The sequence below is a fragment of the Prionailurus viverrinus genome, chromosome D1, assembly GCF_022837055.1.
Source record: "Prionailurus viverrinus isolate Anna chromosome D1, UM_Priviv_1.0, whole genome shotgun sequence".
In the NCBI taxonomy this organism is placed as follows: domain Eukaryota; kingdom Metazoa; phylum Chordata; class Mammalia; order Carnivora; family Felidae; genus Prionailurus; species Prionailurus viverrinus.
The window spans coordinates 113,977,869-113,999,492 of record NC_062570.1 but is presented as its reverse complement, the minus strand read 5'-3'; the positions used below and the strand labels follow the sequence as shown (position 1 = coordinate 113,999,492).

Below are 21,624 nucleotides of genomic sequence, written 5' to 3'. Positions count from 1 at the left end.
CAACAGGGACCCTCCTCTGTCACCCACCCCCCCCCCTTCCTTGGTAACAGAGCTCGATGAACAGGAAGCTAGCAATGGAAAACAGGGCAAAGGGCAGTGGACCCCTCCCCCTCCTTCCTTCTCCCCTCCCCACCCTCTATCTTCCCACCCACCAGAGCTCCAGGACTGAGGCCTCTCCAGACGCCCTGAGGCCTGCCAGGCCCCTCGGAGGGTCTCCATTCCCCTCTGGGGACACCCCCTGCCCCCAGACACTCCTGCCGGGCTTCCTTTGCTGTTCTAAGCCGACACATCCCCCAACTGGGCCCCAGAAACCTCTTGGAAAGAGGCAGTGACCTCAGGGTGGCAACAGGCCCCGTGGTGGTGTGGCAGCAGGGGTGTGGAGGGGAGCCCACCCTGTTTATCCCGAAGCCCTGCCCTGGCCTCGTCTGGGACCTCCCACCGCCCTCCTGGAGATGGAGGTTTGTGGGGGTCTGCTCCAGGAGCAGGACACAGGAGACCTGGCAAGGGCGGCCCTGCTCCAGGGGGCTCTTCCCGTCCTGCCCCGCGGTCCCGGGATGGCAGTCAGCACGAGCTTAGGGGCAGTACGGGGAGCCCCTCTGCCTTTGCCGAGGTCTTGGGGGCTGGCCCCACTAGTGGCCCCTCCACAGCGCTCAGCCCGAGAGGCTCCACAGAGGCTGTGCTGTGCCCCCCAAAGCCACACGCCTGCACCCCAGGGCCTCCAGACCTCTCCCGGAGGGACCAGGAGGTGGAGGCCAGGCCCATGGCCCCCCACGCTTTCTGGGGGGGACGCGGGGACTCCAGGGCGGGTGGAGGAGCAAACCGTGCCAGGACGCTGTGGCCCGACCTCCCCCCCCACCCCAGACCCCAGAACAGTGGGCCAGTGTGTGGGCCGGGGGTGGGGCGCAGGGCGGAGGCCCAGCAGGTCGGTCCTGCTCCATAAACCCCAAAGGCCGGACTCTGTTGACACAGGGGTGATGTCACTGCCGACCAATGCGGAGCCCCTGGTGGTGGGGGGGGCTCTGTGTGTGCTGCTCTGCGTGCCGTGGGCCCCGCCACGCACGGGGCGTGATCTGAAAGCCACCTGAATAAACCCAAGGGGCCCCTGCCTTCCCCCTGGGCCCCTACTGCACGTCCCACCCAAACCACTGCCTGCACGTGAAAGGCAGGGACAGGGAGAGGAGGGCAGGGGTGGAAGGAGGCCTCGTGCCTGGGCTGTGCTCTCCCCCCGGACATGTGGCCCCCAAAGTCCCGCCCCCCCCTTTACCCCAGAGCCATGCCTTCCTCCTCCGCGGCCCCTAGCGGTCATGGTTCCCCAAGGCCAGACCCTGGGCCAGCTCCTGGGAGCATCCGAGCTGCGGCCCTGCCCTGTGCACAGATCCCCGGGGCCCGGGCTGGTCCCCGTGCCCCCACGTCAGGGCTCCGTCAGTGCAGAAGGCGATCTGTCCTTATCTCTCCCATCCCTGACTTCAGAAAGTCCCGGCCTTCCTCCTCCCCGCCCCCTGGGCTGCATACCAGACCCGCGGGCTCCAAACACTGCTGCCCACCTGTCACCCCCACCCTCAAAGCCCCTGGGAGCCTGTCTTCCCACCCGGCTCAAGGCAGATGCTCCGTCCCCCTTATTCCCCCATCCCCCGGGCCCTCCCCATCTCCCCGTGGGGCGCCTGCCCCTCGGGCTCTCCCGCTGAGACTCCCACCCCAGTGGATGGGTCTCTGCAGAGCGCGGGCCACCTGAGGGTCTGCACGTGCCCCCCAGCCCTTCTCAGCTGCCTCCCGGCCCCGCAGGACAGGCACCCGACGGGCCTTGGCACGAGCTGGCGTGTGCAAGCTCTGGCCAGGGGCAGGGAAGAGGGGCCCCCCCGTGCCTGGCGCCCATGTTTGTTTACTGGTCCGGCCCCAGGCCCGCGCCGCCCCCCAAGGACCCGGCTGCCCGCCTGTGTCCGGCCAGGTGTTCGGTGAGGGAGCACGGGCTCCCGGAGGACAAGGAGCTCGCTGTCTGCTTTATGCTAGCACAGTGCTGACAAGGAACAGAATATCCACAGTGACCGCTTCCAGGAAATGGCTCCGGGGCGGTGGGGGCCGCCGAGGAGCAGGCCCCTTCCCAGCAGGCCGGCCTGCATGCAGGTGGACTTCCAGGAAGGGGCCCCCGCTCGTTACCCTCACCCCTGGAAAGGGGCCAACGGCGTCACCAGGTGCAGAGAAGGGAGGGAAGGAGCAAGCGAGGGAGAGGAGGCGAGGCGGGGACGGCCCTGGCCGTGTGGAGACCGAAGCCTCGGGGGAGGCCGGACGGGCCGTGCTCCTTCCAGAACCTTCCACCCCAACCTTGCAGGTCACACCATCTCTGGGGCTCCTCAGGTACACGCAGGCACGCACACACACACACACACACACACCCTGAAAACAGGAGGGGGTAGAGAGCAGGCAGGAGGACACCGTTCCAGTCGGGGTCTCTGCGATGACCGGTGTCTGAGGAGGCCCCTGGCCCCTTTGTCGGCCAGGCCGCGTGCGGTCTCCTGCCGGGGCCGAAGCCCCCCGCCCCTGTGCTCAGACACCACCCAGCCCTGGGGACAGGGAGAACACTTGTCTTTCCTGGAGCCTGGGGTGAGGGCAAGGGAGCAGCCTCCACGGGGCCCAACTCTGTGTGTGTGGGTTTTTTTTTTTGACTTCCCAGGGTGTATTGTAGTGAGACCCCAAGTGTCGTGTTAGGCCTGTTCAAGGGAGTTCATTTCCTTTGTATTGTTGGAATTTTTTCTGTCCCCATTCAGTGGTCTAACAAGTGTCCTGACTCCACCCCGCCCCCCAGCTGTCCGTAATCCCTGCCTGAAAGTGGGCTCTTGGGTCATTAAATCCAGGCCGAGACGCAAACTCACACAAAGGCACAGGACACACACAGCCGGGCTCAGATGTCCACCCTCCAGGGACGCTGGCCCCCACACGGGGCTAGGCCACACAGAGGCCGGCAGACCCCACAGAGCGCCCCAAGTAGGACAGGCCTACCTTCAGCGCCCCAAGCAGGGGCTCTCGCTCACGGCCCAGGACAGGGAGGCGTTTCGGGCTGCCTACCCCGAGAGCTCACAGCTTGACGCCGGACTGGGTGCACACAGGGCCACACGGGACACGAGAGACGTACAGACACACAGACCCACACGCGTGGACACGGGGACGTGGTACGCAGGGACACGTGGGGACACACTCTTGTTAAGTCCCGTCTCCCCCAGGCCGGATGATTCGCTAGCCTAGACCCTCCACAGAGGGCAGCTGGGGGAGGGTCCAGGGTAACGACGCCCAGCCGCTTTGAGCTGGGTGCCCAGCGGGGGTGGGGACCGGCCAGAGCCCCGGGCCTCAGTCTTCCCGGAGACCCCCTCCTGGACCTCTGCAGCCAGCCGGCCCCCACCCCCACCGCCCCCCACCCCGAGCCGGGCTTGGGAGTGAAATTCAAGCCCCTGTTTGCTGCGAGACACTTAACTCACTTAACTCGGGGCGCGGGGGCATTTTGAAAGCGCCTCTGGGTGGTGGGGGGCGCCAGGAGCCTGTCTGACAGCCTCTGTGAGCCCCTTCTCTAAAAAGCAGGAAATCGGGTTGGGCCGAAGGTAAACACATTCCAACCTGGCCGTCCCTGTTCCCTGGAGGGGCTCTGTCAGGGCGGGGGAGGCCACCTCTGTTTTCCCAGTCCCTGGGCGAGGCTGGGGCTCATGACCTGTTTGCAGAGCCTTGGCCTGTGGCTTCTGCCCCAGCGGCCTCCGTCCAGTCCTCGGGGGACAGGCTGCCCCTCACCTTTCCCGTGCTTACCGACCCCCGGCCCTCCCCGCGCTCAGGTCTCCTCCCGGTTGCTTGGCCCTGGGGTCGCCCCTGCCTGAACCCTGTGGGTTCAGAGGGCACAGGGGCATGGGCACACCGCGGGGCAGGCCTGGGGGGACAGAGTCAGGTCTGTGCACTAGGGGCCCCCAGGAGGGTGTGGAAAGGGGCCACCCCACCCTCCCGCATTCCGGACCAGATGCTCTCCATTTCCCAAGCGGGCCTCAGGGTGAGAGTGTGGCTGTGACTCACCGCCCCGAGTGACAGGCTGAGGCCACCGGCCCCACCGACTTGGGGGACCAGAGGATTGTCTACCATTTGCTGGGACCCACGATCCCTGTGTTCTGCAGAGCACCCCTGCCCTCTCCCATCCCCAGGGCCCCTCCGGCCAGCACCCCAGGAAGCTGGCCCGGTTCTCGAAGCACTAGCTGAGAAACACGCTGATAATAAAGGCCAGTTTTAGACCTAACCCTTGACACCTAAGATTCCTTCTTCTCACCGGCCCGGGGGCCTGAGACGGACGGTCTGTCGCTGCCGCTGCCCGCGGCCCTGGGGAATGACAGGGGACACCCAAGGGGCCCCGTGTGAGGCCCTCGGTCACCCTTGCTCCCTGGCGACCACCTGCCTGGGAGTCCCAAGGGCCCAGCTCTTCGTCCCCAGTATCGGTGTGGTGGGAGGGGCGGGGGCCCCAGAGAGGGACACACACACTTGAGGACAATGGGGAACCTGTGAGGTGAGCCCGTGGGGAAGGGCCCAGGCGCCCGGGCGGGGTTCTGGGGCTTCTGGCCTCTGGTCTGCCAGCTGGAGAGGGCAGGGGGAAGGGGCCGAGGACCCCAGCCTCATTTCCCACAGCTGCGCCCCCGTGCTCCCAGCATCTGCAGAGGGGTATCAGCCCTGGTGTCCCCGACCCAGTGGCTGTCTTGGGCAGGGATGCCAGCCACAAGCCCATGGGGGCTGCACTTGCAAATAGGGCACAGATCCATGGATCCCGGTGGGACACGTCCCCAGTCTCGTCCCTCACCTGTCACCTCCCCTCTGCCTCTCCCCCTTTCGGCTGCCTCAGCTCCGCCGCCCCCCCCTCCCTGGGGCAGCTGCCTGGCCCCAGTTCTGCCCTCCCACGTGTCAGGCCTGCTCTCCTCGGACGGCTGGGGGGAGAGGGGCCCAGGGAGGCCCAGGGGTGTCGTCCCTCAGGCAGTTTGTGTGGCGGGACAGGGGCTTAGGGAGATTCTGTGCCGTCCTGTCCCTCGTGCTGAGGGCTCCCTTGCCCCACCCACCTCTCCCTTCTGGGCCCCACCCCACGTCTCCATTCCCTGTCACCCCATCCCACAGGCCCCTCCCTGTGTCCTATGCCCTTCCCTGCCCTCCCTCCTCATCCACCCCCCCCCCCATTCCTCCTGGGCCATAACTGCTTCTTGGCCGTGTGCCTCCCTTATGCCCCCCCTTCCGTGTGCCTCACCCCATCCCTGTGCCCCTTCCTGCCCTGTGATGCCCCCCCCCACCGTCCCGGTGGCCCCTCCTGCCCTGTGACACCCCCCTCCCTGTGCCCCTGCTCATGTGTGACCTTCCCATTCCTTGTGCCCCCCTCTATGGCTTTTTCATGCCCCCCATCCTGTGCCCCACCCTCTCCGTGCCCACCTCCCCCAGCTGGAGCCACCCCCACCCCCACCCAGGCAAACAGCTCGGATTCCAGAGTCCCTGAGACAAATTGCTGTAACTGAGTTTATTGATGAGTCCAGGGCTTCTGGTGAAACCCTGGCGGGGAGGGGCACAGAGCGAGCTGCTCTACAACGGAATGCTTCAAGGTTTGCTCGGTGTTTGGAGCTCCCAGACTAGGCAAGGGGAGGGTGGGGCCCCACACACTCGGCCGCACCCAGGCACCCCCAGGCAGAGATGGACGGCAGGTGGGCGCTGGGCACGGTGCGGGCACTCAGCAGCTTGCTTGCACACGCGCTCGGGGACTCGAGGCCAGACCCAGAACTCCAAACCAGTGCAAACGACTTAGTGCAAATTGAATTCGGGAGGGACGGGGAAACGGAGTCACGGTGGCTTTGAGTCCCGAGCAAAGGGGAAAGGAAAGAAAGAAACGAAAGCACAGAGGAAAGGAAGAAGAGAAGGAGGGTGAGGGGCGTGGGGGCGTGGAGGCTGGTTGGTGGTCGCCTGTCCACGGCAGGGTGGCCACGGAGACGGAGGCGCCAGGCGGGGTGGCGGCCGCCGCGGGTGCTGCTCGCTTCCGACGGTCTTGCTGTCGGGCTGGTCTCGTTCCTGTAGCTTGACCTGCAGAGAGCGACAGGACGTGTGAGCGGGGACCGGGCAGGGCGGCCCCGGAAGCTTCCGGAAGGGTGCCCGCACTCACCTTCCAGAGCCGATTCCTGAGTCAAGGAGTGTAGTGGTTCCAGAATGCAGCATATTCTTGAGTCAGAGCTAGAGGGGACTTGAAGAAGCCCCAGTTCCAAGGCCCAGGCGTGAGCTGGGTAGCACCATTTCTGCGGGGCAGGACACGGTGAGTTCCCTGCTCCTTGGCCCGCGCCCGCTGCCCGCGGCTGGCCGGGGACTCCTCACCTTGTCGTTTTGAGGGTTCTAGGGGTCCAGAGAGCAGCAGTCATGTGTCGGCTCCTTCAGGAGCGCAGAGGAACGAGCCCTTGGGTGTTCCGGGTCCCCGCGGCGCCAGCCTAGAATGGTCTAGGGAAGCAAGAGCGCTCAGGGGTGACGCCCTGCGGGTGGGTCGGCCTGCGGGGGCCAAGCCTCACAGCCGCGCTCACCAGGAAGGCCGGACGGCGTCACGTCTGTCCTCGCCGTCGCACCGGACCATGTCATGCCTCTCTGAGCGCAGCCTCGCGCCCGGCCTCCGGAGGCTAGCAGCACGTCACCCGATCTGGAGACCTGGCTCTGGGCAAGGGGAGGGGGTGCCAGCTGAGCCGCGGGCAGAGGCGGTGGGCGGGTGGGGGGACGGTGGGGTGTCGGGCACGCCAGCGGGCACTCACCCTCGTCTCCAGTCCCGAGTCCAGAGGCACCGATCCCTGCTCCGTCGTCGCCCGCAGAGGCCCACCTTGGCCACGGGCTCTGGAGGCCAGTGCCCCGGCGGACTCGCCGCCAGGCTCCCGCCCTTCACCCCTGCCTGCGCCCCGGCCCCCCACCAGAGTTCTCATTCACTCCACCCCACCCGCCTCGCCTAGTCGGGTCTCGCCAGTGCCCTTGACTCCCCTGGTGCTGTCCTGTCTGTCATGCCAGACCCAGGGGCTGAGCGGTGAAGGCATACAGTGTCGCCAAGTACGCTGTGGGCCCTCTCCGCGCCAGACCCTGGGCCGCAGTGCCACGTGGGAACGGCGCGTCCGCAGGCTGGGCCCGCAGCAGCCTCCTCGCTGCAGAAATCTCTCCGGAGCCGGTACCTGCGGCCGCCGCTCCCTCCGGTGACGTCCTGTTGCGGGACACCCCGCGCACTGCCCCTTCTTTCCCGCTCCCCAGCCCTCGAAGCTCTGGCCTGGCCAGAGCCGCTCCTGTACCTGCTACTAAATGAATTTCAGTGGGTGAGATGTGGTGGCGGCTGGGGACCCCTGCTGCGTCCTGAGTCCCCACCTCATCCTGTCCGACCCGGGCCTGGTGCCCCACCCCCACCCCGCACGTGCTGGATCCCCACAGCCACCTGTCACCTCTCCTGCCGGCAGCCCTGCCTCATCTCCTGCCTGCTCTCTCGAAATGCTCTTTCTACCTGGGAAGGGCACGCGGCCCCCCCCCCCAGCCCGCACGGTCTCAGCTCCCCCCGAGACAATGTCACCTGTGCTGACCGCTCTGCTTCGTCCTGCCGCTCTGCCGGGAGGTCAGCCGCTTCTCCTCGCTGGCCCTTGCTCCCCGAAGCCCCCTTCTTGCAGAAGGCCAGCAGAGCAAGGCCCAGGGAGGGGAGGGGACTCACCTGGCCGACAGACCGCTGTCCTCACTTACCCACGGCTGCCAGCTATACGGCCCCACTGCCCCAGGTCCCGGGCGAATCTCTCTCCAGCTCCCCTCGTCCACCAGCCGCCACGTCCTGAAACCAAAACTGACCGGGATGAATGTCTGGCTCCCCCCTCTTTCCTCTACACCCCCAGCTTGGGCCCATCCCATGCCGATGTCACCCGTACTCCAAGACACCTGGGACCCCACGCCACACTCCCGCCAGGTGCCCTCCAGCCCTGCCCAAGCCAGCCCCCCAACCTTCTGCCGCTCCTGCCAGACCCCAGATTTCCAAGGTGATCCTTGGCCCACTCAAGCCTCCCTGTACCCCGTCCCCACCTTCCCCTGGTTGCCCCCAGTACCCCACGCTTCCCTGGTTACCCCTCGGCTCCCCCGCTTCCCCAGTTTCCCCCGAACCCCCCCATCCCACCCCACCCACCACCCCCTCCCGCACCCTGCTCGCCGGCCCTAGCCCGGGCTTTTTCTAACTGGGGTGGCCCCGCCCCGAATTCCCGCCCCTGCCCCGCCAGCCAATGGGAGCAGCGACCGTGTTCGGGGCCGCCGCAAGGCCCGCCTCCGCCCCAGACCGGTCCAGCACACCCGTCCCGGAATTCTCCAAAGAGGGCATTCTCCGCACCCCTCTGTTGGCATCGCCTACACAGGGACTGGCATTGTCCCCAAACGTCCCCCTCCCCTTGGGTCGGAGCACTCGGGTCCCCTCGGGGCAGACCAAGCACGCTGCTCCCGCCCAGCCACCTCGGGGCTCGCACTCTGCTCCCGACGGGGGCTCCGGCTGGGGGCTCGGGGAGGCTGGGGCAGGACTGAGTCACCCTCAGTCGCCACCATGGCTGAGACCCCACGCTCCCCCTGGGGTCGTGGGAGTCCACGGGGAGCAGTCACATGAGGCATGTGTGTGTGTCGCGGGGGGCGGGTGGGGGGGGGGACAGGGGCTCACCGGGGGTCTCAGTGGCCAGGGCTGATGGCCGATTCCCAGCCCCAGTACCATCTGACACTGGGGGGATCGCGTCTCCCGCAAGGAAGGCTTCCCTTTGCGGTCGGGGTGCCCCGCGTTCCCGTCTTGTGGCTCACAGGCGCGCTCTGGTGACCAGCTGTGTAGCCTCCTAGTCCTGCCCCGGCACCCTGCGCACCCGCCCGCCTGCGGCACTGCGGGTGTGGACCGAACAAAGACCTGAGAGCTTTAAGATCCCTCAACACCCTCGTCCGTCCTGTCCCTGGGGTGACCACTCTGGCCTTGCCGGGGGGGATCGGGGCCCCGCGGCGCACCGGGTGTGCCCGCCAAGTCTACGGGGTTGGCGCCGGGGATGCAGCACACGTAGGCAAAGAAGCTGGAGTCCACGCACTTCGGGGCGGTCCTCTGGCAGAGCCGCCGTAAAGTGCTGGATGCTCGCCTCCAAACCTGACACCCGGGCCTTTGTCATGAGTGAACCCCCAGCTTTTCTGCGGGGGAAAAAGCCAGGCTTTGCCGTGCATGGACGCCCAAGTTGGGATGGGGCAGACCCCCACATTTCGCCACAAGCAGACCCCAGCCTCGGCAGCCTCCGGGTGGAGATGTGAGTCCTCACCGCCACCTCGCGGCCGTTGCGGTATCCACACCCACAACCGACTCAGCGCCGTGCTGAGGGGTGCAGGGGTGCAGGGGCGAGCGAAGGGACGCTGGGGCTTGGCTCAAGACAAGGCAAGAGGGCCCCGAAATCCTCCTGCACTCGGCGAGGCAGCCAACCCCCAGGACCCCCTGCTGCCCGCGGCACCGGTGGGAAGGGTCTCTCTCTCTGAGATGGACTCCGCGGCATCCCGGGTGTGGCGATCCCTCACGGCCCCCACATGTTCTCTCCCGTCTCCCCAGATTCAACCACGTGGGTGGGGGTGACAGATGGAGTGGCTCAGTCGAGCACTCCGTCTTCCTGATGACCCTCGTGGACCGCCGCGGCATCAGGCCTGAGCGGACCCGGGACGCCCTGCGGGCGGACCCCAGCCTCGCTGCGGGCAGTGATATGTGAGTCTGTGCCGCCACCTCGCGGTCACTGCTGTTTCCATGCCCCCACGGGCTCAGGGCCACCCAGAGAGTGCACCCAGCCTGGAGGTCGGCACCCCGTGCGAGGAGGGACCCCCAAACCCTCCTGCGTTCGGGTCCCAGGAGCCCGTGCCGCCTCGGGTCTAGAGTTTGGGCTTCCCGTCAAGTCCTCGTCACCCGAGGGCAGGGACCCTTTGATTCCCAAGTATCCCCTCTTTGCTGATACGGGACCAGGTCCTAGGGTGCGGTTCGGATTCCGCTCTCAGCAGCACGTGGGCTCTAGGACAGACCAAGTGCGCTCTGGTCGGGACACGCACCTCCCCGCACCCGCCGCGATCCCAGGGCGCATTTGTGGGGACCTGCACCCTGGCCCCAGAGCGCGGTCGCCACGTCAGTATCCCCACCTTTTAATGACCCCCTCCGGGACACTGGGGTGTCTGCCGCACCCCACTTTGGTGGCTGTGCTCGGGAGACTGGTAGGACCTCCCGAAGCAGGACCTTCCGCAGGATGACCTCCCCAGCGGGTGGGAGGCTGCTCCGAGCCCAGATCATTAGCATCTGAACACCGGAATTGAATGGATGTTAATGCCTGGTTGCCTGGGGTCTGAGGGACGGGGAGAGTTTCCTCGGAAGCCAGCTCAATTAAAAAGCCAGGGGGTGGGGTGCTGTCTTTGGTGGCCTCGGTGTGCGGGGTCCGGTGCGCCAAAGGTGGGGGCAGGTGCTGTCACCACCGTGTCTGGGAGATGTGATGTGAGTCCCACTCCACGGCACTGGTGGCTTCGAGGGGACCCGCGGCTAAGGGACCGCGGACGTGGCCTGACCTGGGGTGGCTCAGACAAGCACCCCATCTCCCTGATGACCCTCGTGGACCACTGCGGAATCCAGCCTGGGCGGACCCGGGACATATCGCGGGTGGACCACAGCCTCTGCCGTGACTGCTGTAATGTGTGCGTTGGTGCCGCCACCTCGCGGTCACCGCTGACTCCAACACCCACAAGCGGGCTTGGCACCGTTCAGGGCATGCAATCAGCTTGGGGGTGGCACCCGATGCAAGGGGGAGAACCCTAAAATCCACCTGTTCCTGGCAAGGCAGCCCCCAGGGCCCTGTGTTGCCGGAGGCACCTGGAGGAAGGGTCACCTTCTGAAGCCGACACCGCGGCATCCCAGGCATGGGGATCCCTCACTGCCCCCAAGTTCTCCTTCTTGTCGCCCCAATTTCTTTTCGGCCTTGGGCAACTCAGATGATGTGGCCGGGCGTGGCTCAGACATGTGCCCGTCTCCTTGATGACCCCCGTGGACCACTGCCGACCCGGGACCCGGGACGTGGCGAGGGCGGACCCCAGCCTCAGTCGCCTCGGGAGGTGAAGTGTGAGTCAGCACTGCCACCTCGCGGCCGCTTCTGTCACCCACAACCAATTCAACACCCGTCGGCATGTGATGGGGCTACAGGGGTCAGCCCAAGACCCAGGACGAAGACCCAGAAATCCTGTGTTCAGCAAGGTAGCCCCCAGGACCTCTGCGTGTCTGGAGGCTCCAAGAGAGGCGTTACCCTTCTGGCCCGGGCTCCTATCCCTGGACTTCCGTCTCCTGGGCTCCCAGCCATGTCCTCCCCAAGGGCAGGGGCCCTGTGCCTCCAAGCATTTGCTGTCACCTTCCCTTTGGCCCAGGTGACTCGGGAACCAGGTCCCAGCAGAACATGGGCTCTTGGACAGACCCAGGGTCCTGCCGTCATGACCGCTCCTCTGGCCACTTGCCATGGTTCCAGGGTCTGGAGGCCCTTCAGGTACCGACTGCGCTTTCTTGGGGTCTATAGGCACCTCTTTTGTTCACTGGTTCCCCAGGGAGGACTTGGAGCTTTGCTGATGACCTCAGGCCATTTGCATGCCAATGGTGCATTTGCAAATCAATAGAATGTTGGGAGGGAAGCCTGACACCAGCCTCTGGTCTCATCAGCCAGAGAGGATCTCCTAGTGGAGGAACCACCAGGATTCAGTTTTGTGGGCTGAGCTTTGGGGACCCTGGGGCCAATCTGATCCCTGCTGGCCAGAGTGACAACGGGTCGCTGGGTGCTGTGACCCACGCATGGACCAGGACCGGGACGGCCTGGAGTCCCCTCTCAGGTGCCCAGAGTTCGCAGACGTGGCTGGGCCAGGAGGCAGATTGCCGCGGACAGACCTCGTCCCACCCCCGACCCTCTTGCCCCCCGCACTGTGGGCATCTCCACCCTCCTAGGCTTGACCTGTAGGTACCTCATGGCTGCCTCTGTCTGCTTCACCGCTGCCTCCCTGGGAGCAAGATGGAGAGCCCCAGGGATCCTCCTGCACAGAGCAAGTTCACCTTCCAGGCCTGTGCTCACTGGAGCCCATGCGGGAAGTGCTAGCTGGTGACATTGGGGGCCTAGAGGCTTAGGGGTGGGTTATGAGCGAGTGATTGGATGGGGTGTTGGATGGAGGGGTCTGGGGGCGAGCAGAGCTCACAGGGGGCACATTTGACGAGGCTTGGCAGGTACGGGGCTGGCAATGTGGCTCATGTTGCAGACTTCCCTGATAAGCTGGGAGTGGCTCCGGGGGCTCTGGGTGAGGGGCTTAGGGTTGCATTTAGGCTCAGTAGGAAATAAGGCCATGATCCCGCAGGGTGCCCTGGACCACGGAAGGGTCGGAGATGTGCCACCCTGCCCGGAAGGAAGCACGTAGAAAGCCCTGCCCGGGGCTGGGATAAGTCAGGGCAAGAGCTTAAGGAGCATCACCCGAGCCAGGAGGGGAGGTGAAAGCGTGTGTCCTCCGGGAGAGGCAGGTGTGGCACAGTGTGTGTGGAGAGGAATGGCAGTTGCAAGAGGCGGCCATGAACTCGCGTCACGTGCCGTGGGACGTCCGAGGCCGTGGCGCCTGGCACGGGCTGCGGGGCCGTGGAGGGCGCGGGACCCCGGGCGGCAGGGGCACAGCCTAAATCGCGCTCCTCTGCCCGCGCTCGGCCGCTCCCAGCGCCTGTGCCCCCCCCACTCCCAGCCCAGGAAACCCTCGGACACTCTCGCCAAAGGACTAACGGACCCCCGGCGAGTGGGCTGGCAGGGTCCCCTGCATCTGTGGCTCCAGGGCCCCAAACCCAGCAGCCACTTCCGCCCGCCTGGCTTCCCTCCGAGTTCCTTTCTTAGAAAAGCGTCTCCTCAGGCGCCCCGGGTGGCTCAGTTGGCAGAACATGTGACTCTTGATCTTGAGGTTGTGAGTTCGAGCCCCACGTTGGGTGTAGAAATCACTTAGAAGATAAAATATTAAAATATTTTAAATTAATTTTAACAATTTTATATTTAATATTAACATTTAATTAATATTAACTATTTTAAATTAATATTAACATTTAATTAATATTAACTATTTTAAATTAATATTAATATTTAATTAATATTAACTATTTTAAATTAATACTAACATTTAATTAATATTAACTATTTTAAATTAATATTAAAATATTAAAATATTCTAGCCTCATCACCCTGACACTTACACTCCTTCACCTCCCAAATCCTGTCAGGAGCGAAGCAATCACTTTACCTCCATGAGCCGGGCCACCTTCTTACCCTCTCCCTCCATCCTGCCAGCCCCAGGGCCACATCCATCAGCAGGACTCAGCGAGAGCCTATCCCTAGGAACCCTCCCACCTGGGTACCAGCCTCCCTCCTGGGTGCCAGCCTCCCTCCTGGGTACCAGCTTCCCATCTGGGTTCCAGCCTCCCTTCTGGGTACCAGATTCCCTCCTGGGTACCAGCTTCCCAACTGGGTACTAGCTTCCATCCCAGGTACTAGCTTTCCTCCTGGGTGCCAGCCTCCCTCCTGGGTACCAGCTTCCCATCTGGGTACCAGCCTCCTCCTGGGTGCCAGCCTCCCTCCTGGGTGCTAACCCCTCTTGAGGTACTAACCTCCCAGATACATACACGTTTCCATAAATATGTCCCTCCCTCTCACTGTGGTTGGCCGAGGCTCCCGGATCTGCCCCTGGCCACTGTGGCCTCCCTCATTGAGGAGGCCTGACTGTGCCTCCATCAGTCCCATCCCGCTCAGACCCCGATTTCCCTGGGGAGACCTCCCCCCAGCACCTAAACAGCCCCTGCACAGCACAGCTGTTCACGTCGGCCCCTGCGTGGCCGTGTGATGCCAGTCCGAGCTTCTTCCCCCAGGAGACCCCTGAGGAAGCCACACCGAATTCGCAGCGGGCAGGAGGAAGGGGCCAACACAGTGGTGCAAAGCAGAGTCCGTCCGCTAAGGGCACACACCCCTGCCCGCCTGGGCCTCAGGGCACCCGGGACACTGCGCACCTTCTCCCGGCTTCTTCTTGCCTCCTGCTGCTCCTGCTTGTAACCCTTCCCTCCTTGGCCTCAGCTGCCACCCGGACACTCCCTGCTCCTTGGTGCCCGTACAGCTGCCGCAGTCACTCCCCCCGCATCCTGGCCATACCCCTAACTCAGCTTTCTGCATGCCTCCTGGAGCCCGCACACTTCAGGTGGAAACGCAAGAGCTTCCTTCGGGAAAACCCAAACTTTCTTGCCTGACGCTCAAAACCTGGTGCCCAGAACCCTCAGCTCGGTCCTCTGCCTTCCCTGGGGGGAGGGGGCAGGTGCCCCCAGAGCCACAGCCCTGCTGCCTTCCTAGGGCATCGGTGCCGAGTGACAGGCAGCGGGGATGAGGGGCGGGTGGTTGTTTGGGGGGACCCCAAGACGTTTGTTCTAGCCTCTATGCCACAGACTGCCAACCGTCCCGCCTAGAGGCTTCTGGATGCTATATTGTTATAGTGCTACATTTATCAGCCTCCCTTGCAGCTAGGTGAGGCCACGTGACTGATTTCTGACCCAGGGGACGTGAGCACAGGTGCTGTGTGTGTGCAGAGGGGAACACCTCTGCCTCCTCTCACCCCTGGCGGGGTTGGGGAGGGCGCACACGATGCTGGGCTGGGGCAGCCCGTCCGGTCCCCATGTTAGTGTCCTAGGGCTGCCTTAAGGAAGCCCCACAGACTGGGCGGTGCCCTCACAGTTCTAGAGGCCACAAGCCAGGTATCAGGGTGTCCTGGGACTGCTTCCTCCTGGAGGCTCTGCCGGAGGCATCGGTCCCATGGCTCCATCCCGGCAGCTGGCGGTGGTGACAGTCCGTGGCATTCCTGAGCCTGCAGACGCACCCCTCCGTCTCTGCCTTGTCTTCCCGTGACGTTCCTCCCGTGCGTCTGGGTTTTCTGTCCGTGCACCTCCCCCGCTTGTAAGGACGCGGTCATGCTGGTTGAGGACCGTCTCTCCTCCACCAGGACCTCATCAGTGATCTCTCATGGCCCTGTCTCCAAATAAAGTCCCATTCTGAGGTACTGGGGGTAAGGACTCCAGTGTAGGAATCTGGGGAGAGGGGCACGATTCAGCCCATGACAGACCCCAGGATGGAAACTACGTGGGGGTGCGGAGCCGCGAGACGGGAGTCCAGGCCTGTGCTGCTCACGACCTGACAGCTGGGAGGAGTCAACCCAGCCTGTCCGAGGCCCAGCTCGGGGCTTCCCATGGCGGGGTCTGCACATCCGTCTGAATTCAGTGCTGCTCCAGACCAGGCACCGGGGGTGCCCAGGGGTGGCTGGGACCTGGCTGCGGGATAAGAGGGACAGAACCTGGGGGCAGCTGCCCAGAGGGGCCTAGGACAGCGTGTCCAGATAGGGACTGGAGGGAGCGACTTGGTGCCTGGTGGGGCTCCCCGGGGCCTGGGAGCTGCAGGGTAGGCCAGCTATTTGGAATCCGCCCCCCTTGTTGGACTGAGGCTGGTCCATCTAGCAGGCTGGCACTACGTGGACAGAAAAAGCCACTTGTGCTAATGTTTGGGAGGACGACACCCCAGCTAAACTAGGCCGGCCGGCTCAGCTGATGGACGTCTGTCCTGCGGATGGGGTGGTCTGCTCAGGCATTGGGCAGTCGCTCGGGGACCCTCTCCGGGCAGCCAGGCGGCTCCGGGGCCTTCCCTTCCTCCCTCTGTGACCGGCTCCGAGATCCATCCGTGGGACTGAGCTCAGATTGGCTTCACAAACAGGCTGGAGCCCAGAGCTGTGTCCCCTAGACGCCTCTCTGCGGCTCTGTGCCCTGATGCTCATTTGCCCTCATTTACAGGAGGCTGTCTCTCCCGCGGCCCTGGCAGAACAGCCGTGAACAGATCCAGGCTTCCAACCCCCGCAGGTAGCATCTGCAGTGAGCCGACGGTTGCCCCCAAAAGACCTGTCCGTGTCCCAGTGCCCCGAAGCTGTGAGCGTGACCTTGTTGGGATAAAGGGCCTCACAGCGGTGAGTCTAAGTTAAGGATCCCGAGACGAGATCAAGGGTTTCGTAGGTGGACCCTAACTCTAGGACAGGCGTCCTTATAAGAGCGAGGCCAAGGCCACGTGACCACAGAGACAGAGGCTGGAGGGACGCGGCTCTAAGCCCAGGGACGCCTGGAGCCCCCAGGAGCTGGAAGAGGCAGGAAGGACCCTTCATGTCCCCTATAAGGACACAGTCATTGCACCAGGGCCGCCCTCCTCCCGCGTGGCCCCGCAGGCAAGAGCCCTTTGTCTAAAACAAGCCAGGGTCACAGGTTCTGGGTGGATGTGAGTGTGTTTGGGCTCTAACGCATTCAATACGACAGGTGGCAGGGAGGCTCCAGATGTCCACTTGGGCCCCGTGTATCTTGGTGGCGCCCTGGTGTCTCTTGTCCCCTCTCGCTTCCTGTTTGTCTGCTTCCCTGAGCGTCTGCCCCGCCGGCCCCGGCCCAGCCCCAGAGCAGAGGTGGCCCAAAGAGCCCCATCACAGCACAGGGTCTGACCCCTTAGAACCCTCTTGTCTGTTGGGTGGTTCTGTTTTCTGACCGGATCCTTACGTCATCTCATGGTTAGAGAACAGAGATCAGACCACATACTCAGTCCCACGAGCGGATGGCGTGGACAGGCTGCCTTGCGTGTCGCCGGACTGGCGGTTTTCCACGTGACTCCCTCGCACCATTCCTCCGTGGCGCGCGGGCTTCCCAGCAGCACCCACCTCTGCACCCTCGCCAGCCCTGCCCTCCAGTCTGGGGGTGCTGTGACCAGGAAGGTGGGCCAGCTTGCGGCCCTGAGACCTCCAAGGCAGGGTGTTGGGAAGTGGCCCTCAGCCATCATGAGGAAAGCCTCACCCCCCTGCGGTGGGAAAGAGAGGCCCCGGGGCGGGCACCATCTGTCCGCCTCCCCGAGGCGGCCTCCTCCTCCAGGAGGTGCTCTTCGATTCCTCCAGGGCACAGCAGTCGAGGCGGCAGTAACGCACTAAACAGACCTGCTCGCGGGGTTGACTCCTGATGCCCAGCAGATGCGGGGGAGGGCCAGTCCCGCCGAGCCTCAGGGGGCAGGGGTCCTGGCAGGTGTGGCGTCTCCCGGGTTCCTCACGGGGATGATGGGGGTCCTGACACATCAGCTCACCCCGCCCTGGCCGCAGAGCAGAAGCCGAGCCGGGAGAGGGAATCGGTGGTGGCCTCGAGGCCAGCTCCCTGGCGCGCGGACGAGGTGGCTCACGGGCACCGTCCCCGGGAACACTTGGGCCACTCTGGGCCTCCGAGCCAGGCCGCTCACCGGCTCTGCTCCCAGGAAGCTTCCCGGTCTCGTCTTTGGGCCCCACTCTTCTGCGACGCGGAAAAGAGGAAAGCCAGCAGACCCTACTGGAAATGGCCTAGAGAACAGAAGCGGGCGCCCTCCGCCATTGGCCGTCATGGTGCTGGCCTGGGTGCGGGGCAGCCGGGGGGAGACGGCCGGGGACCCTGGTGGCCATGAGACAGCTCATGTGGCCCAAGCTGTGAACGTGAGCACACCTGGGGGTTCAGAGCTCAGAAGGAGGAGGACAGAGCAGGGCGAGCAGGGCCCGTGTGGCCAGCCCAGCGGGGCTCCCCGAGGAGCCAGCTGACCCAGGGCTTCGCCCACCTGCGTCCCCGGGCCCGGGTGCCGGCCTTGTGGGGCGAGGAGTGTGTCTGAGGCCCTGGGAGGCTCGTGAAGACCCTCCTGCTGTCAGCCCCTTTGAGGACATCCATGCTCCACATCTACCTCGTCCTGATGGTGCACAACCAGTCTCTACCCTGTGGCCCCTCTGCCCAGCCTGCACTGACCCCCGACTGCCCCTCTGACTCCTGACCCCTGGGCCCTTCTGCAGGCCACATCCCACGGTCCACCCCGCTCTGGCACCCCCGTGCAAAGTGGGTCCACGGCCTGTGGCTTCAACCGTTGCTCCCGGGCCGAGGACAGTCAACATCTGCCACGAGCCCCGGACCTTCCCCTTGGGAACCCGGCGAAGCTGGGTTTGTGGGGTGTCTGTCGGGGTGCCCCACAGCCACCATTCCCGCCTGCAAGTTGGGGACTTGGGGACCCCTGGGCCCCAGACGGCTCTCTGCAAATGTGCACGGTCCCCCACGGCCGGACCTGGCCCAACACAAGCCCTTCTCAGAGCCTTCCGCCCAGACCTGCCGGGCTCGGGCAGCTCTCTCCGTGACACCCGCCCTCCACCCACAGGGACCACCGCCATCTTGAATCTCAGGGAGGGACAATAGCGTCCAGGGGGACAGACCAAGGAAGGACAGAGAACCCGCCCCAAGCTACTCCACCCAGGCAGGAGAAACAGGTGGCCCCACTCCCTCCCCACTGGACCCCTAAGGGGGCAATGGGAAGAGAGGGCAGGTGGGGGGAATGGCCCCGCCCCAGTCTGGGGCTGACACTTTCATCGGGACCGGTACTGGAGGCAGGGGGGTATGTGAGAGAGGTTGCAGGATGAGCAGAGAGCCCTGAAGGCCAGGGCCGAGGACACAGAACCCCTGGAAGGTGGCCGCCTTGCTGTTGGCTTGGGGAGGAAGGAGTGCTTGACGACCAGAGGGGGTCTTGAGCCCTTGGCCATGGGTCTGGTCATGGCAGAGGTGCTTGCTGAGTGAACGAACGAGTGAATGAATGCATGCGTGGTGGATGGACGGATCGATGGATGGACGGGCCAACTTGCAAGGGAAGGAAAGGGACGTGGCCTGAGGTTTTCAGGGAACAGATGACGTCTCCCTGGGTCAGCGTCCAAGAGGGAAGAGGGGCCCTCCTGCTGCAGCCACAGTGATGGCTCCTGGCCTCTTGGAGAGTCATCTGGAAGCTAATCCCTTAGAAAACAAATATTTCAGACACCTCAGCGCAGGCCCTCCGAGTGGGAGCCTGAGCGCACGGGCCAGGGGCCTGGACGCTCTCCCGCGCCCCCAGATGCAAGCCCACCAAAGCCTCACAGCCCCGTCCATGGGGGACGCAGACCTCAGCCAGGAAAGTGTCAGAGCAGCCGGCCACCTGCCTGGGCCCCCACTCCTGGGCCCTTGTCCATCCTCCTTGGCAGCTCCCGCCACAGACAGGACATTCCTGAAGGCTGAGGCTGCGTGTCGGGGGTTCAGAGCTGGGAAGGCCAGGGAAGGTCCACGGTCATCTCGTGGCCGAGAGTTGCTTCTGTCCCTCCCGCCCCCGCCTCTTCCTAGCCCCCCGAGGCTGGCCCAGGAGATGGGGCCCTCACCCTGGTTCCCTTCCCGAAATCCACACCAGGCCTGCCTGCTCTGGCCTTAACCCAAGCGAGGTCCCTCTCTGCCCAGTGCCTACGATGCACAGGGCCCCTTCAAAGTGGCCTCCTGAGCTGGGGGTTACCTCTTCCCTCTCCCAGGTCCTGGGCTGGGCCGCCCTGGGCACCTAGCGGTCTGCCCTCAGACTCAAGGACGGGCTCCCCGTCTGGAGCTCGAAGCCTGTGGGGGCCCCCGTCGCAGCGGGGCAAGTATGTTCCCGAGTTCCCACCCACAAGCCGGGCAGCCACCTGGCGGGCGGGGGAGAGGGGCTGGCGGGGGTGCAGAGGGACCAGGGTTTGCGGGTGGAAGGGGGGGCTGTTGCCGACGGGGCCAGCGAGGGCCAGGCCCAGGGACACATCTTCCAGCCCCTGGGCAGATTCAGTCACAGGACGGAGGGGACCAGGACACATGCCACTTCTGGTCTGACCCCTGTGAGTTTCCACAAGGACCCAGCCACGGAGTGGGCATGCTCTGGAGTGCAGAGCCACAAGATGGCGGGAACCCGGGCCCCGCAGCGACCTGGAGTCGAGCTCCCCCCCTGCACCGCCTCCGAGCGGTGACACAGCAGGGGTGTGTGCGCAGGATCTGGGCAGAGTGGGCGGGGGGTGCGTGGGGCACTCCGGAAGGCAGCCGTCGGAGGTCACTGGTCCCTGCATCTCTGTTGATCTGGGGCGGCCCACTTGAGACCCTGACGGGGCTCAGACCCCCTGTCCCGTGTCCCCAAGTTAGGGCCGCCAGGAGGAGGGGCGGGGGAGGCAGGTACATAGTGGGGGTCCCGAGGAGGAGGGGGCTGGTGGTGGCATGTGGGCTCAATAGTTTCTGTCTTAAGGAACGTGCAGGGTCTGTCCTTTATCTCACCCCTCACACTGCATATTTCCAGAAAGAAATAATTTCCAATTCCAAGGCGCTCCATGGAGGCAGAATTTTCCATCTGGGCTTTGTTGATGAGCTATTTTGGAGAGAACTTCTGCCTTCACTCACTTCCCTTGTCCGAGCTCGCACGGGGACCATTAGGGGAGGCAGAGAGACGGCCAGCATGGGGACCGCCGGGGGGACGCTGGGCTTGGGCACGAGCTCCGTCCTGCCCCGACCCTGGGCGGGCCCCGCCTGCGTGATTGTGAGTCCGGGGTCGGCCGGGGCGGGGGCGGGGGGTGGGGGCCCCATCCCTGCACGTGCAGCGTCCTCCCCGACTCTCACACATCCGGCTCTGGCTAAGCCGCTTCCCACACTGTGCTTCCAACCGCGCTCCCCCTCTCATCCGTCACCCTGTCTGAGGAAATGCTCCTTGTCACCCCCCCCCCCCAGGCCCCAGGGCCCTCCACCCCCATCCGGGAGCCTCACTCTGGCTTGATTGCCTCCACGTGAGCCCCTGGGCAGGATGGAGCCCTCACCCTCTGCCCGTCCCCCCTGCCCCCCATGGCCTGAACACCTGGGCCAGTGTGGCCAGTGACCTGGCTCCGGGAAGCCGCCTTCCCCCGGCCCCGAGGCAGATGGCTCACCCCTCTCTCTTCACGGTACTTTCGAGCCCCCCACTTCCCAAAGCAAATGTGTCTGCCTCCCTTCCCCTTCCCAGCAGCAGCCTCGCCTGACTTTTATGGTGACTCTCTTTGGAACGGTGACTGTCAGGGCCTGAATTGTGTCCCCCAGATTCCTATGCCGGAGTCCTGATCCCCAGCACCCGAGAACGTGACCGTATCTGGAGACGGGGCCTTTACAGAGGTGATTAAGGTAACATAGGGCCACCGGGCTGGGCCCTGATCCCGTGAGACGGGGTCCTTGTGAGAAAAGGGGATCAGGACACGGACAGGCACGGAGGGACGACCCCGCCCACGCCTGGACCTCAGGCTGCGGCCTCTGGGACTGGGGGAGGATAAATTTCTGGTTGACATTGCCTGGTCTGTGTCATCTGTTATGGAGGCCTGAGCTGACCGACATGGCAACGTGCCTTCCCTGCCTCAGTTTCCCTACCATCTCTTGGCCTCCTTCCCAGCAAGTTGAAAAGGCCCCCTTTGCAGGACTCGACACTGCAGGCCTGCCGGCCATGCTCCCCCTGCTCTGGGAAACCAGGCGCCTCAGGGCCACATCATCGGGCACCCTGTCGTGTGGCCTGCTGGACCTGGATGGACGTGGCCTTTGGGGCCACTGAGCAAGCACGTGCCCTGCCCTCGGCCGTCCCCTGGACCTGACTGCTGGGACCAGGCCGCAGTCAGCACCGAGCCCAGGCGTCAGCTTTGCTGCCTCGCAGCGGGGACAGCGCGTCCTCCTCGGGATGTGTCTCCCCGAGCCCTGCCCGCCATTCC

General features: G+C 64.7%; 1 long non-coding RNA gene across 1 annotated transcript; it reads right to left on the bottom strand.

The window, feature by feature from the left end:
- Positions 1–5,497: 5,497 nt before the first annotated feature.
- Positions 5,498–8,033, bottom strand: LOC125175999 (uncharacterized). The gene is made up of 5 exons (XR_007156094.1): positions 6,774–8,033; positions 6,552–6,678; positions 6,352–6,471; positions 6,146–6,275; positions 5,498–6,066 (listed from the first exon to the last, which is right to left on the bottom strand). It is a non-coding gene; the product is annotated as an uncharacterized LOC125175999 (long non-coding RNA).
- Positions 8,034–21,624: the final 13,591 nt, after the last annotated feature.